Source organism: Octopus bimaculoides, chromosome 18 (genome assembly GCF_001194135.2).
Source record: "Octopus bimaculoides isolate UCB-OBI-ISO-001 chromosome 18, ASM119413v2, whole genome shotgun sequence".
Taxonomy (NCBI): domain Eukaryota; kingdom Metazoa; phylum Mollusca; class Cephalopoda; order Octopoda; family Octopodidae; genus Octopus; species Octopus bimaculoides.
The window spans coordinates 38872234-38883364 of NC_068998.1; the positions used below are offsets into that span (position 1 = coordinate 38872234).

The 11131-nt window shown below is 37.0% G+C and overlaps 1 long non-coding RNA gene across 1 annotated transcript in view; it reads right to left on the bottom strand.

The window, feature by feature from the left end:
- The window catches only part of LOC128249750 (uncharacterized), a 131223-nt gene that overhangs the window by 119693 nt on the left and 399 nt on the right, over nt 1-11131 (bottom strand). Inside the window, exon 2 of the long non-coding RNA XR_008265843.1 lies at nt 3593-3923. This is a non-coding gene — a long non-coding RNA (uncharacterized LOC128249750). The remainder of the gene's footprint in view (nt 1-3592; nt 3924-11131) is intronic.

An 11131-nucleotide genomic window follows, 5' to 3' on the forward strand; every position in this document is an offset into this window, starting at 1 on the left:
ATAAAACACCTTTCACAACAAAGTTTTTGGGGTTTTTTTTTTTGGTTGAGATCAAATCTATCAGAAAATTTATTGAACATTTTTGTTTTCCTGAAGAATTTTCCTTTCATTTTTTTCAAAATAAATAATAATTCTTAATTGTTTGTATCTCTTTAAAGAACTTTTTTTAAATATTGTTTATGATAAAATTTTATTGCATTTAATTTGAATTTAAATATTTTCCTTCTAGTTTGAATTTGAAAATGTCTCTTTTCTTTTTCAGTTTTACTTTTTGTCAACCGCAATTTTCTTCTTATTTGTTCTTTATAAAGTTTTAATTCAAATTCAATAATTCAAAAATATTATAATAAAATGCTGATGTTTTTGAACCAAAGAAATTGTCAGGAAAAAATTACAATAGTGTGTTTATTCCAAAAGTTCACCTTAAAATTAATGGAAATTCTAATCTTCTGCTATCCCAGAAAATTTTCAAACATACTCCCTAGCACCAAAATCTGGTGATAGGCCTACTCATAACAGTAATAAATAGGATTAATAATTATAAAAACTCTTGATGTTCCATAGTAACATGACAAGTGAATGTTCTTAGTTTTCACAGTTAACATTTAGAATAAGCAGCAGAACGATCCCAATCTATGGAGTAAGGGTTTATCCTCATTAACCCCTGGTCTACCAGAGAAAATGTATGCCACTAATTACCAACTGGGTCCAATGGACCCAATATTTTTCTTTTAATTAAATTTTATTCAGACTACCACTATTTCTTAGCTACATTATAAAGCAACTATAAAAACTGAAATGGGTCCATTGGACCCATTGGTAGATAGAAGGATTAATAACTTTAAAATATTAATATTGGTTTCAAATTTTGGTAGAAGGCCAGAAATTTAGAGGTACGGGTGAAGTTGATTACACCAACCCCAGTGCTTAACTGGTACTTATTTTATCAACCCTGAAAGGATAAAAGGCAAAATTGACTTCAGTGGAATTTGAACTCAGAACAATTCTGCCAGCTCACCATCCTACTTAACACCTTAATATTAAAATAGTAGTTTCAAATTTTGGCACAAGGCTGGCAGTTTTGGAGAGGGGCTAGAGTCAATTATATTGACCCCAATGCTCAGTAGGCACTTATTTTATTGACCCTGAAAGGTGTGCTAGTGATTCTGCCAGCTTGCCACTCCAATGTTAATATTAAAATATTAATATTGCTTACAAACCACATGGTTCCGGGTTCAGTCCCACTGCGTGGCACTTTGGGCAAGTGTCTTCTACTATAGCCGACCAAAGCCTTGTGAGTGGATTTGGTAGACAGAAACTGAAAGAAGCCTGTCGTGGTGAGTGAAATTGTTGTAAATAGAATTATGAGCTTTCACCATATATTGACTTTAGAAAATTGTCTAATATAAGCCCCTATAATAGAAAAAAAACAGGCGTTAGTACAAGTACTACTGCCTATTGCTATTTTTTATATTCAATATATGGTGAAGACCCATAATTCTGCTTTCCAACGACATGGTTCTCGGTTCAGTCCCACTGCATGGCACCTTGAGCAAGTCTCTTCTACTATAGCCTCAGACTGACCAAAGCTTTGTGAGTGGACTTGGCAGCTGGAAACTGAAAGAAGCTAATCGTGTGTGTGTGTGTGTGTGTGTGTGTGTGTGTTGTGTGTGTGTCTGTGTGATTTTGTGTCTGTGTTTGTCCCCCGCTACCACTTGACAAGCAATGTTGGAGTGTTTATGTCCCCGTAACTTAGCAGTTTGGCAAAAGGGGACAACAAAATAAGTACCAAGCTTTAAAAAAAATAAGTTCTAGGGTTGATTCATTCAAAAATGAATTCTTCAGAGTGGTGCTCCAGTATGGCCACAGTCAAACACGATTGAAACTAGTAAAAGGCAAAAGATAAAAGGTTATAATTAATATTATAGTAGGCATTTTATTTTGTTATCTTTAGGGTTTTTTTTGGTGATCATGAACTGCTATGCTAAGTTTATAATTCTTACATTGTTTTAAGTGAATGCTAAACTGTTTTCAGTTAAATTGCTTCCATGAGTTTTTGTGCCACACTGATAAAGAAAATGCTTATGTAAGAAATGGAACAGAGTAAGAAATGAAACAACAGTGAAATATTTTATTTAATTTTTGATTTAAACAGCATAGACAAACAACTTTTTCCAAACTAGCAACACTAACACATTAGCTTTGTTGGAATAGCTTTATGAAATTATTCCTTTAATGTTTTTTATTCCTTGAATGACTATACTTTGGTTTGAAAACTTTAATCTGATCCTTGAATTGGAAATTATATTAAAAATATTCTGCAGTTGTTACAATCATATTTACTCATAATAATGAAGCTCTGTCTAAAGACTCAAAAGGAATGTCAATAAATTCAATAAAGCACTAAAGTGGATATCAAAAATACAGACTCAAAGAAAAGTGATTGGATGATGTGCATTAATATCGGTTTCAATTTTTGGCACAAGGCCAGCAATTTCAGGGAGAGGTAAGTTGATTATATCAACCCCAGTGCTCAACTGGTACTTTTTTTATTGACCCCGAAAGGATGAGAGGTAAAGTAGGCCTTGGTGAAATTTGAATGCAAAATGTGAAAAGAGACAAAATGACTATGAAATCTGTAAAATCAAAAGCTATTAAACTATTTTACAATGTTAAGTTTGTCAACAAAAATTCCTGAAATATGCATATACATCCATTATCTACTTTTCCATCTTCGATTGCCTTGTTGTTGTTCACATTAGACATATTCAGATATGAAACATCCTAACAAATCTGTGCTGGCAATAATTTCCATAGAAAATCTGTAGAGGCAACTTAAACATGGTGAACTCCCCTGTCGTAGACAACAAGTGAAGGTTCCATAATTCCCTACTGAACAACCTGCACAGATGACCTATTTATAGTGACCAAATGTTTGTGCTGTGCAGTAGCTCACACTCTCCATTAAATCAACATTTATTTCTTTATTGCCCACAGGGGACTAAACATAGAGGAGACAAACAAGGACAGACAAAGGGTTTAAGTCGATTACATTGACACCAGTGCGTAACTGGTACTTATTTAATCGACCCCGAAAGAATGAAAGGCAAAGTCGACCTCGACAGAGTTTGAACTCAGAACGTAAAGACAGACAAAATACCGCTGAGCATTTCGTCCGGCGTGCTAACGTTACCTGAACAGGTGCTTTCAGAGTAACATGAAATGAATTGTTTTGTTCAAGAATACAACTTACCACTCACTCTGAGAACTGTGAATAGAACACCCTAACTACTAGGCCTCAAACATACATAGATAGATAGATACACATTACCAACCCTGTTGAAGATATGCCTATGTTGATGATTCATTTTCACAGTACCAAAAGGTAGTTAGAGCTGGCCACCATGTTTCAGTGGGACATTGGAAAGAATTTTAGTTAGGATGTATGTTCGTAGTAGTTAGACAATCAAGGAAAGATTGTTGACTTAACAAAGAATATGGATATATATATATATGCATACACACATACATACACAGGTACACATATACATGCACACACACATACATACACAAATGATTAATATGTACATACCAGATGTCAGACGCGTTATGGAGCCGCTGCTATAATCCATTTTCCAAAGGCTTTTCTGTTTTCAGAAGTGTCTCAGCAGTGGTCTCATGAAGCTCCTTCCAGAGTTCCTCATGAGAAGTGCGTGAGGTCGGCAATGTCTCAATCTTGTAATGGTAATGCACTGATCCAAACATTTTGTGTTGTTATGATTCTATATATATCTGACGTTCAAATCTCAATCAATTAAATTAATATTGGCTTCAAATTTTGGTGCCAGGCCAGTAATTTCAGGAGAGGGGACTGGTCAATCACATCAACCCCAGTGCTTAATTGGTGCTAATTTTATAGACTCCTGAAAAGATGAAAAGCAAAGTCGAACTCAGACCATATAGACGGATGGAATGCTGCTGAGCGTTTTGCCCAGCTGCAAAGAATTTAGACAGCTTGCTACCTTAATCAATTAAAATAATATTAATAACCAATAAGTTCACATCCATAATCAATAGGTTAATATCCGTAACCAATAATTTACTATCAATAATCAATAAAATATAAACACAGGTCTAGAGAACAAAACCTTTTGAAAATTGTTTTGATAATTGTATGTTACTTTATACATTTTTGAGGTATTAGTTTGGAATATCAAAAAAGCTCTTTCCCATTACCTAAGGTTTTGACACAATTTAATGATCAAATATACCATCATTTGTAGGTAAGTCCACATACGGTAGGACAAAATGAAACTTTAGTGAGAGTGGTCACTAATTTAAAGTAGGAAAGTGTTTGTGACAAAGTCCATTAAATGTGCTTTTGAGAAGCATGTGTAATGAATGCCAGAAGGTAGTTTTTAAATGAAACATTGTAACTTTATTAAAATAGAATTGAATGCTGACAAGTAGTAAAAGTGTGTAGCTTGTATGTATATGTGAGTCAGGTAAAGTATTATAACTTACTTTTGCACAAAATGATTCTGTTGGAAGCCATTGTAAGCTAATAGGAACAAAGCTAGCTTAAACGAAAATATACAGTTCTTTATGAAGCAGAGTTGTGGCTGATGTCATCCAGACCTTTCAGAAGCAAAGTTAGCATAAATAAACTAAATTGTTCAGGTGACAAGTTGAGAGCCAATATAACTCCAAGTTGGCGGAACGAAGTTGGTGGTCAAAAACCAGAAGCTGTTTCATATTGAAAGAACTGTTGGATCTGTGCTATTTTTTTCACCAACTGCTTAAAAACAGGGCAGTTCTCTGCTTGGGCAGAGAACTGCCTTTTGTATTCCTATGTGTCCAGCCCTGATTTGCTGGAGTATGTGATAGCACAACTGTACTGTGCCACGGCAACACAAACAGCTTTCCTGGCTCACTACAAAACTGATACAAATGGATTTGGCTCTTTATTTAGCAAAAATAAAATGGCACGAGTGCAACTGAAAGGTAAGAAAACAGATTTTTAGGAGGGCTCTATTCATTTTTTCGATTCAGCACCTCAAAATCTTTTCTTTTTCACTTGGAACTCTTTCACTTATGGGAACTCTTTCACTTGATGGATCATCCAGCAGTAATCAGCCATCATACTGACATTCCATCTTCCCTGACATCTTTCTATCCTCTTTATGTCTTGGTGAAACCTTTCCCCCTCCTCCTTATTCATATCGCCCAGACTTCCCAGAAAGAAATCCAGTAGGGATATATAAGCATATCCCTACTTGGCCATTCTTTTTAGACCAATGGCGGTTCCTGGCTCTACTGTCCAATTCACACAAGGAACAAGGAAACTCTGTGTAGTCTGACTGTTGTCCAAGCAGCATGCAATGTTTCCTTCATGATCACTGAATCTTTATCAGCATTACTATTTATGCCTTCAGACTCAAATCTCAAGTGTATGGTTTAAGTGTATGTTTAAGTGTATGTTTTAAGTGTATGTTTCCTGGTAGTGATGGGCCGATGGGCCTGGAATATCTGGTCCATGGGCAACAAATCACAATGCAAATGGTCGGTTTGGATAAATAATGTTTTCCCATTCTTTGAATTATGTCCCCTATACTTTACATTAACAAAGGTAGCAATCAGCACTGATTTTTTTGGCTCCCTCCATATCACTGGACCCCTAAAATCAAATGACTTTGTACATTTTGTCCATTGTCTTAGTTCTTCAATACAAATTAAGCAGGCCTGATAAGAAGCCCTCTTCTTATCTTGCTCTCCTAATTTCACACCAAAGTAGGCACAATAAGATATTTTGACAAACTTAGGCGCAGGAGTGGCTGTGTGGTAAGTAGCTTGCTTACCAACTACATGGTTCCGGATTCAGTCCCACTGCGTGGCACTTTGGGCAAGTGTCTTCTACTATAGCCTTGGGTCGACCAAAGCCTTGTGAGTGGATTTGGTAGATGGAAACTGAAAGAAGCCTTCGTATATATGTATATGTGTGTAAATATATATATATATATATATATATATATGTGTGTGTGTGTGTGTTTGTGTGTCTGTGTGTGTGTCCCCCAACATCACTTGACAACTGATGCTGGCATGTTTGCTTCTCCGTGACTTAGCGGTTCGGCAAAAGAGACTGATAGAATAAGTACTAGGCTTACAAAGAATAAGTCCTGGGGTCGATTTGCTCGACTAAAGGTGGTGCTCCAGCATGGCCGCAGTCAAATGACTGAAACAAGTAAAAGAGTAAAACAAGTAAAGAGTATGGAAATAATTTAAATAAAAAAAAAAAGAAAGAGATACGTTTTAACCTCGGCAATGTAACCTTGTAAAGTGGGTCTGTCTCTCTTTACTGCTTGTGAATGACTGAAGTCATAGTGCTACAGTCACTTCTCTGTAGCTGAAATGATCTAAGCATTGCCAGATGCATATTTTTAAAATTGACACCTATTAGTTATACTGTTATAGTCTATTTAAGTATGGTAATTATTAGTAACAATAAAAGACAATAGTCAAGTTCAGGCATAATGGTAATATGCAATGATCAATTTTGTGAAGAAACTGTACATGGTAGGATAATTTCTTTGAAACTTTTGATATCACAGGTAAAAATTATCAGTTTCATCCAATAAATGTGAAACAAATTTTTGGTTGCAGACCCGTTTAATCATTAATATTAATACCAGTAATCAATAAAATAACTATTCATAATCAATAAATTAATAACAATAACTAGTAAAATAAACATCAATAATTATTAAAATTGATATCGATAATCAATAAACTAAATATCAGTGATAAAAATAATTAATGTTGGTAATTAATTGTTTACTATTAATTACTAATGGTTTACTAAATAAATAAGAGTAATTATTAAATTTAGTATTAGTAATTTATACACGAGCAATCAAATAATTAACATCGGTAATCAATAAATTTGCATAAGTAATCTCTTGGAAGAAGTTTTCCTCAAACTATCAATTTATCTGCTTTAGTTTAACTAACTAAGGATGCAGGTGTGACTAAGCAGTTAAGAAACTTGCTTTGCAACCATGTGGTTTTGGGTTCTGTTCCAATGTGCAGCACCTTAGCCAAGTGTCTTCTACTATATATTTCTTTATTGCCCACAGGCGGATAAACATAGAAGGGACAAACAAGGACAGACAAAGAGATTAAGTTGACTACATTGACCCCAGTGCATAACTGGTACTTATTTATTTGAGTCCCGAAAGAATGAAAGGCAAAGTCAACCTTGGTGGAATTTGAGCAGAACATAAAGACAGACGAAATACAGCTAAGCATTTCACTCAGTGTGCTAACAATTCTGCCAGCTCGCTGCCCTATAGCCCCAGGCTAACCAATGCCTTGTGATTGAATTTGGCTGAAGGAAACTGTGTGGAAGCCTATCATGTGTGCGTGTATGTGTGTGTGCATGTGTGTGTGCGTGAGTGCATGTGTGTGTGCCTGTGTGTGTGTGTATGCGTACATGTGTCTGTGAGTGCATGTCTGTGTGCACACGTGTGTACATGAGTGCATGTGTGTGTATGCGTGCATGTGTGTGTTGTGCATATGTATGTGTGTGCGTGTGTGCATGCAGGCTATGGTTGTGTGCTGAGAAGCTTGCTTCCCAACCACATGGATCTAGGTTCAGTCCTGTAGCATGATACCTTGGGCAATTGTCTTCTACTACAGCCCTAGGCTGACCAAAGCCTTGTGAGTGGATTTGGTAGATGGAAACTGAAAGAAACCCATTACATGTATATACATGTGTGTGTGTGTGTGTGTGTGTGTATCTGTGAGTTTGTCTACATCCCCAGTACTTATTCTGTCAGTATAAAAGACTGACAGAATAAGTACTAGAATTAATTCATTTGACTATAAACTCTCTGAGGCAGTGCCCCAGTATGGCCACACTCCAGTGACAGAAACAAGTAAGAAATGATGATAATGATAAAAGATCAATAATTAATAGTTTGCTGTTGGTATTTAATAAGTGTATACAACACTAATTAAATAATTTACCAGCATCAATTAATAAATTTAGTGTCAGTAATTAATAAACGTGTAATCAAATAATTAACATCAGTAATCAATAAATTAGTATAATTTCTTTGAGTAATTTAATTAAAAATGTATTCTCCCACTATTAAATCAATTTAACTGCATCAGTTTAACGAGCTGTAGGCACAGGCTTAGCTGTGTGGTTAAGGAGATCACTTTGCAGACTCATAGCTTCAGGTTCAGTCCCACTGCACAACACCTTGGACAAATGTCTTCTGCTATAGCCCCTCCAGCTGACCAATACCCTGTGAGTGAATTTGGTTGATGGAAACTGTAAGGAAGTGCATCATGCATATGTGTGCATGTGTATGTGTGCATGTATTCGTGTGTGTGTATGTGTATTTTTGTGTATGAGTGAGTGCGTGCATGTCTTTGCGTGTGTCTTTTTGTGAGTGTGTGTGTGTGTGTGTGTGTGTGCGTGTGTGTGCGAGTATGTGTGTGTGTGTTTACTCTTTTACTCTTTTATTTGTTTCAGTCATTTGACTGTGGCCATGCTGGAGCACCGCCTTTAGTCGAGCAAATCGACCCCAGGACTTATTCTTTGGAAGCCTAGTACTTATTCTATTGGTCTCTTTTGCCGAACTGCTAAGTTACGGGGATGTAAACACACCAGCATTGGCTGTCAAGCGATGTTGGGGGGACAAACACAGACACACACACATATAAATATATATACATATATACGACGGGCTTCTTTCAGTTTCCATCTACCAAATCCACTCACAAGGCTTTGGTCGGCCCGAGGCTATAGTAGAAGACACTTGCCCAAGGTGCCACGCAGTGGGACTGAACCCGGAACCATGTGGTTGGTAAGCAAGCTACTTACCACACAGCCACTCCTACGCCTAGGAATTTTTCCCCATGATACAGATTGATAACTGGTGTTGGTTTGGTTACATCCCTGATAACACAAGAAACTGATAAAAAGTAAGCACTGGTGGTCGATTAATTTGACTAAACACTGCAAACTAGTGCTCCAGCATGGCCACAGTCCAATGACTAAAACAAGTGAAAGGTAAAAAGCAAAGGATAAAAAGTTATACCCCACCTTCCTCACCTGTGGCTGTGTTCCTTTTTCTATGTTGGAAATTATTATTTTATTCGGATTTCTTATGTTTTCTCACTTGGTACTTTGTCACACCTCCACCTCATTAGTTTCCCACATAAAATGAGACTATGCTCTGCAACCATCAGACACACACACTGTCACAAAGAATGTCAAATGAAGTTCTATGACATTTGTGGATTTCTCAAGAACAACCTTTTTATTTATAGCCTTTGATGGCTGCTTCATCTGGTTGCCAAGTGAAACGCTGTAAATCAACTAGAAAATTGGCCATTCAAGACTGCTGACTGCTATCACTTGAAATACCTTCTCTTAATATTCCGACAGAAAAATAAGGAGCTCCTAACTACAGCTAAAGAAAGGCTGGAGGAGAATTAACCATTCTATATTCAATTATTACTAATTAGACATGTGTGTGGCTATGTAGTAAGAAGTGAGCTTCACAACCACATAGCTTTGAGTTCAATCCCACAGCATGGCATCTTGAGCAAGTGTCTTCTGCTACAGCCACAGGCCAACCAAAGCCTTCCATGCTTATAAGGTTTATCTCAAACAGGCAGTGCCCCTCAGTAGCACTGCCAGGTCAGGGATTTCTGGAAGTTATCCATAAGCCCCGGCCTGAAAATTCATCTGAAACAGACCAGTAAGTTGATCCTCGTCGATGCCTAGAGTTTCCCCGAGAATGTCGTCACACTTTTCCTCCACTAACCTTCTATAGAACGCTAGAGGGCTGTGAGTGCTTGACAGCACTCAAGGTGCCAAGTGCCCTTCCTTGGTCTATGCTTAATCCAGGATTGCAGCTCAAAGAGGTGAGCTGCGGAAGTGCAACTCTGACAAACGGTGACCACATTTGATCACCATCCAGGAAACACTGGAGATGCCGTAGCCTGAGTGTTTGTCTGCGTATCAGCAACCACAGCATGCTCACCCCTCCATTCAATAATAAATGCCCTAATGCAGTACCAGACAGTGGCTCTCATAGCTTCTCATCTTAACTGATTGGAAGTGTTATCATGTCCATTGTTTTGCCTTGGTATAAAAGATAGGCTACAGTAAATATTCTGCTTAATACCACAGATTTACTTGTCAGTTGCTTGACCTTAACCAGTTGAGCATGTCCCTTAGTGGCTGACAATATGTGCATCTCTGATCAAGAGCAGAAGTAGTGGGGGAGCATCATAGCCATGTGTCGAGAGGAATTCTTTGGGGTTTGGATAATTCAACTCTGGAAACATGGGTGTTTCATTTAACATCCTTAAACAACCCTTGTTCAGGGACCTTTTGAGTAGGATGGGCTAATCGACCTGAAGAAAATTCTAACTGGGCCCCACCTGCAAAGTTATGCACTGTTTATCTTAATATGAGATCACCATGTTATGCACATATGGTTGTGATGCATGTGCCTAGTGCACCCTTATCATAATGGGTATATTGGACTTCGTATATTTTACCTCAGTGTCACTTTGATGGCATGCACTGCTCTCTCACTCACTCAATAAGAAGAAGAAGAAGAAGAAGAAGAAGAAGAAGAAGAAGAAGAAGAAGAAGAAGAAGAAGAAGAAGAAGAAGAAGAAGAAGAAGAAGAAGAAGAAGAAGAAGAAGAAGAAGAAGAAGAAGAAGAAGAAGAAGAAGAAGAAGAAGAAGAAGAAGAAGAATTCCTTCTCTTCTTGAGAGGATAAATCATTTACTTTTAATAATAGTAATGATTTCAAATTTTTGGCTCAAGGCCAGCAATTTTAGAGGGGATTTAAGTTGATTACATCAGCCCCAGTGTTCAACTGGTACTTATTTTCATCGACCCCAAGAGATGAAAAGTAAAGTCAACCCTGGCAGAATTTGAACTCAGAATGTAAAGATGGGCAATATGTCACAAAACATTTTGCCCAGCATGCCAATGATTCTGCCACCTTGTCAATTTTAATAATAATAATAATAATAGTAGTAGTAGTAGTAGTAGTAGTAGTAGTAGTAGTAGTAATAATAATAATAATAATAATAATA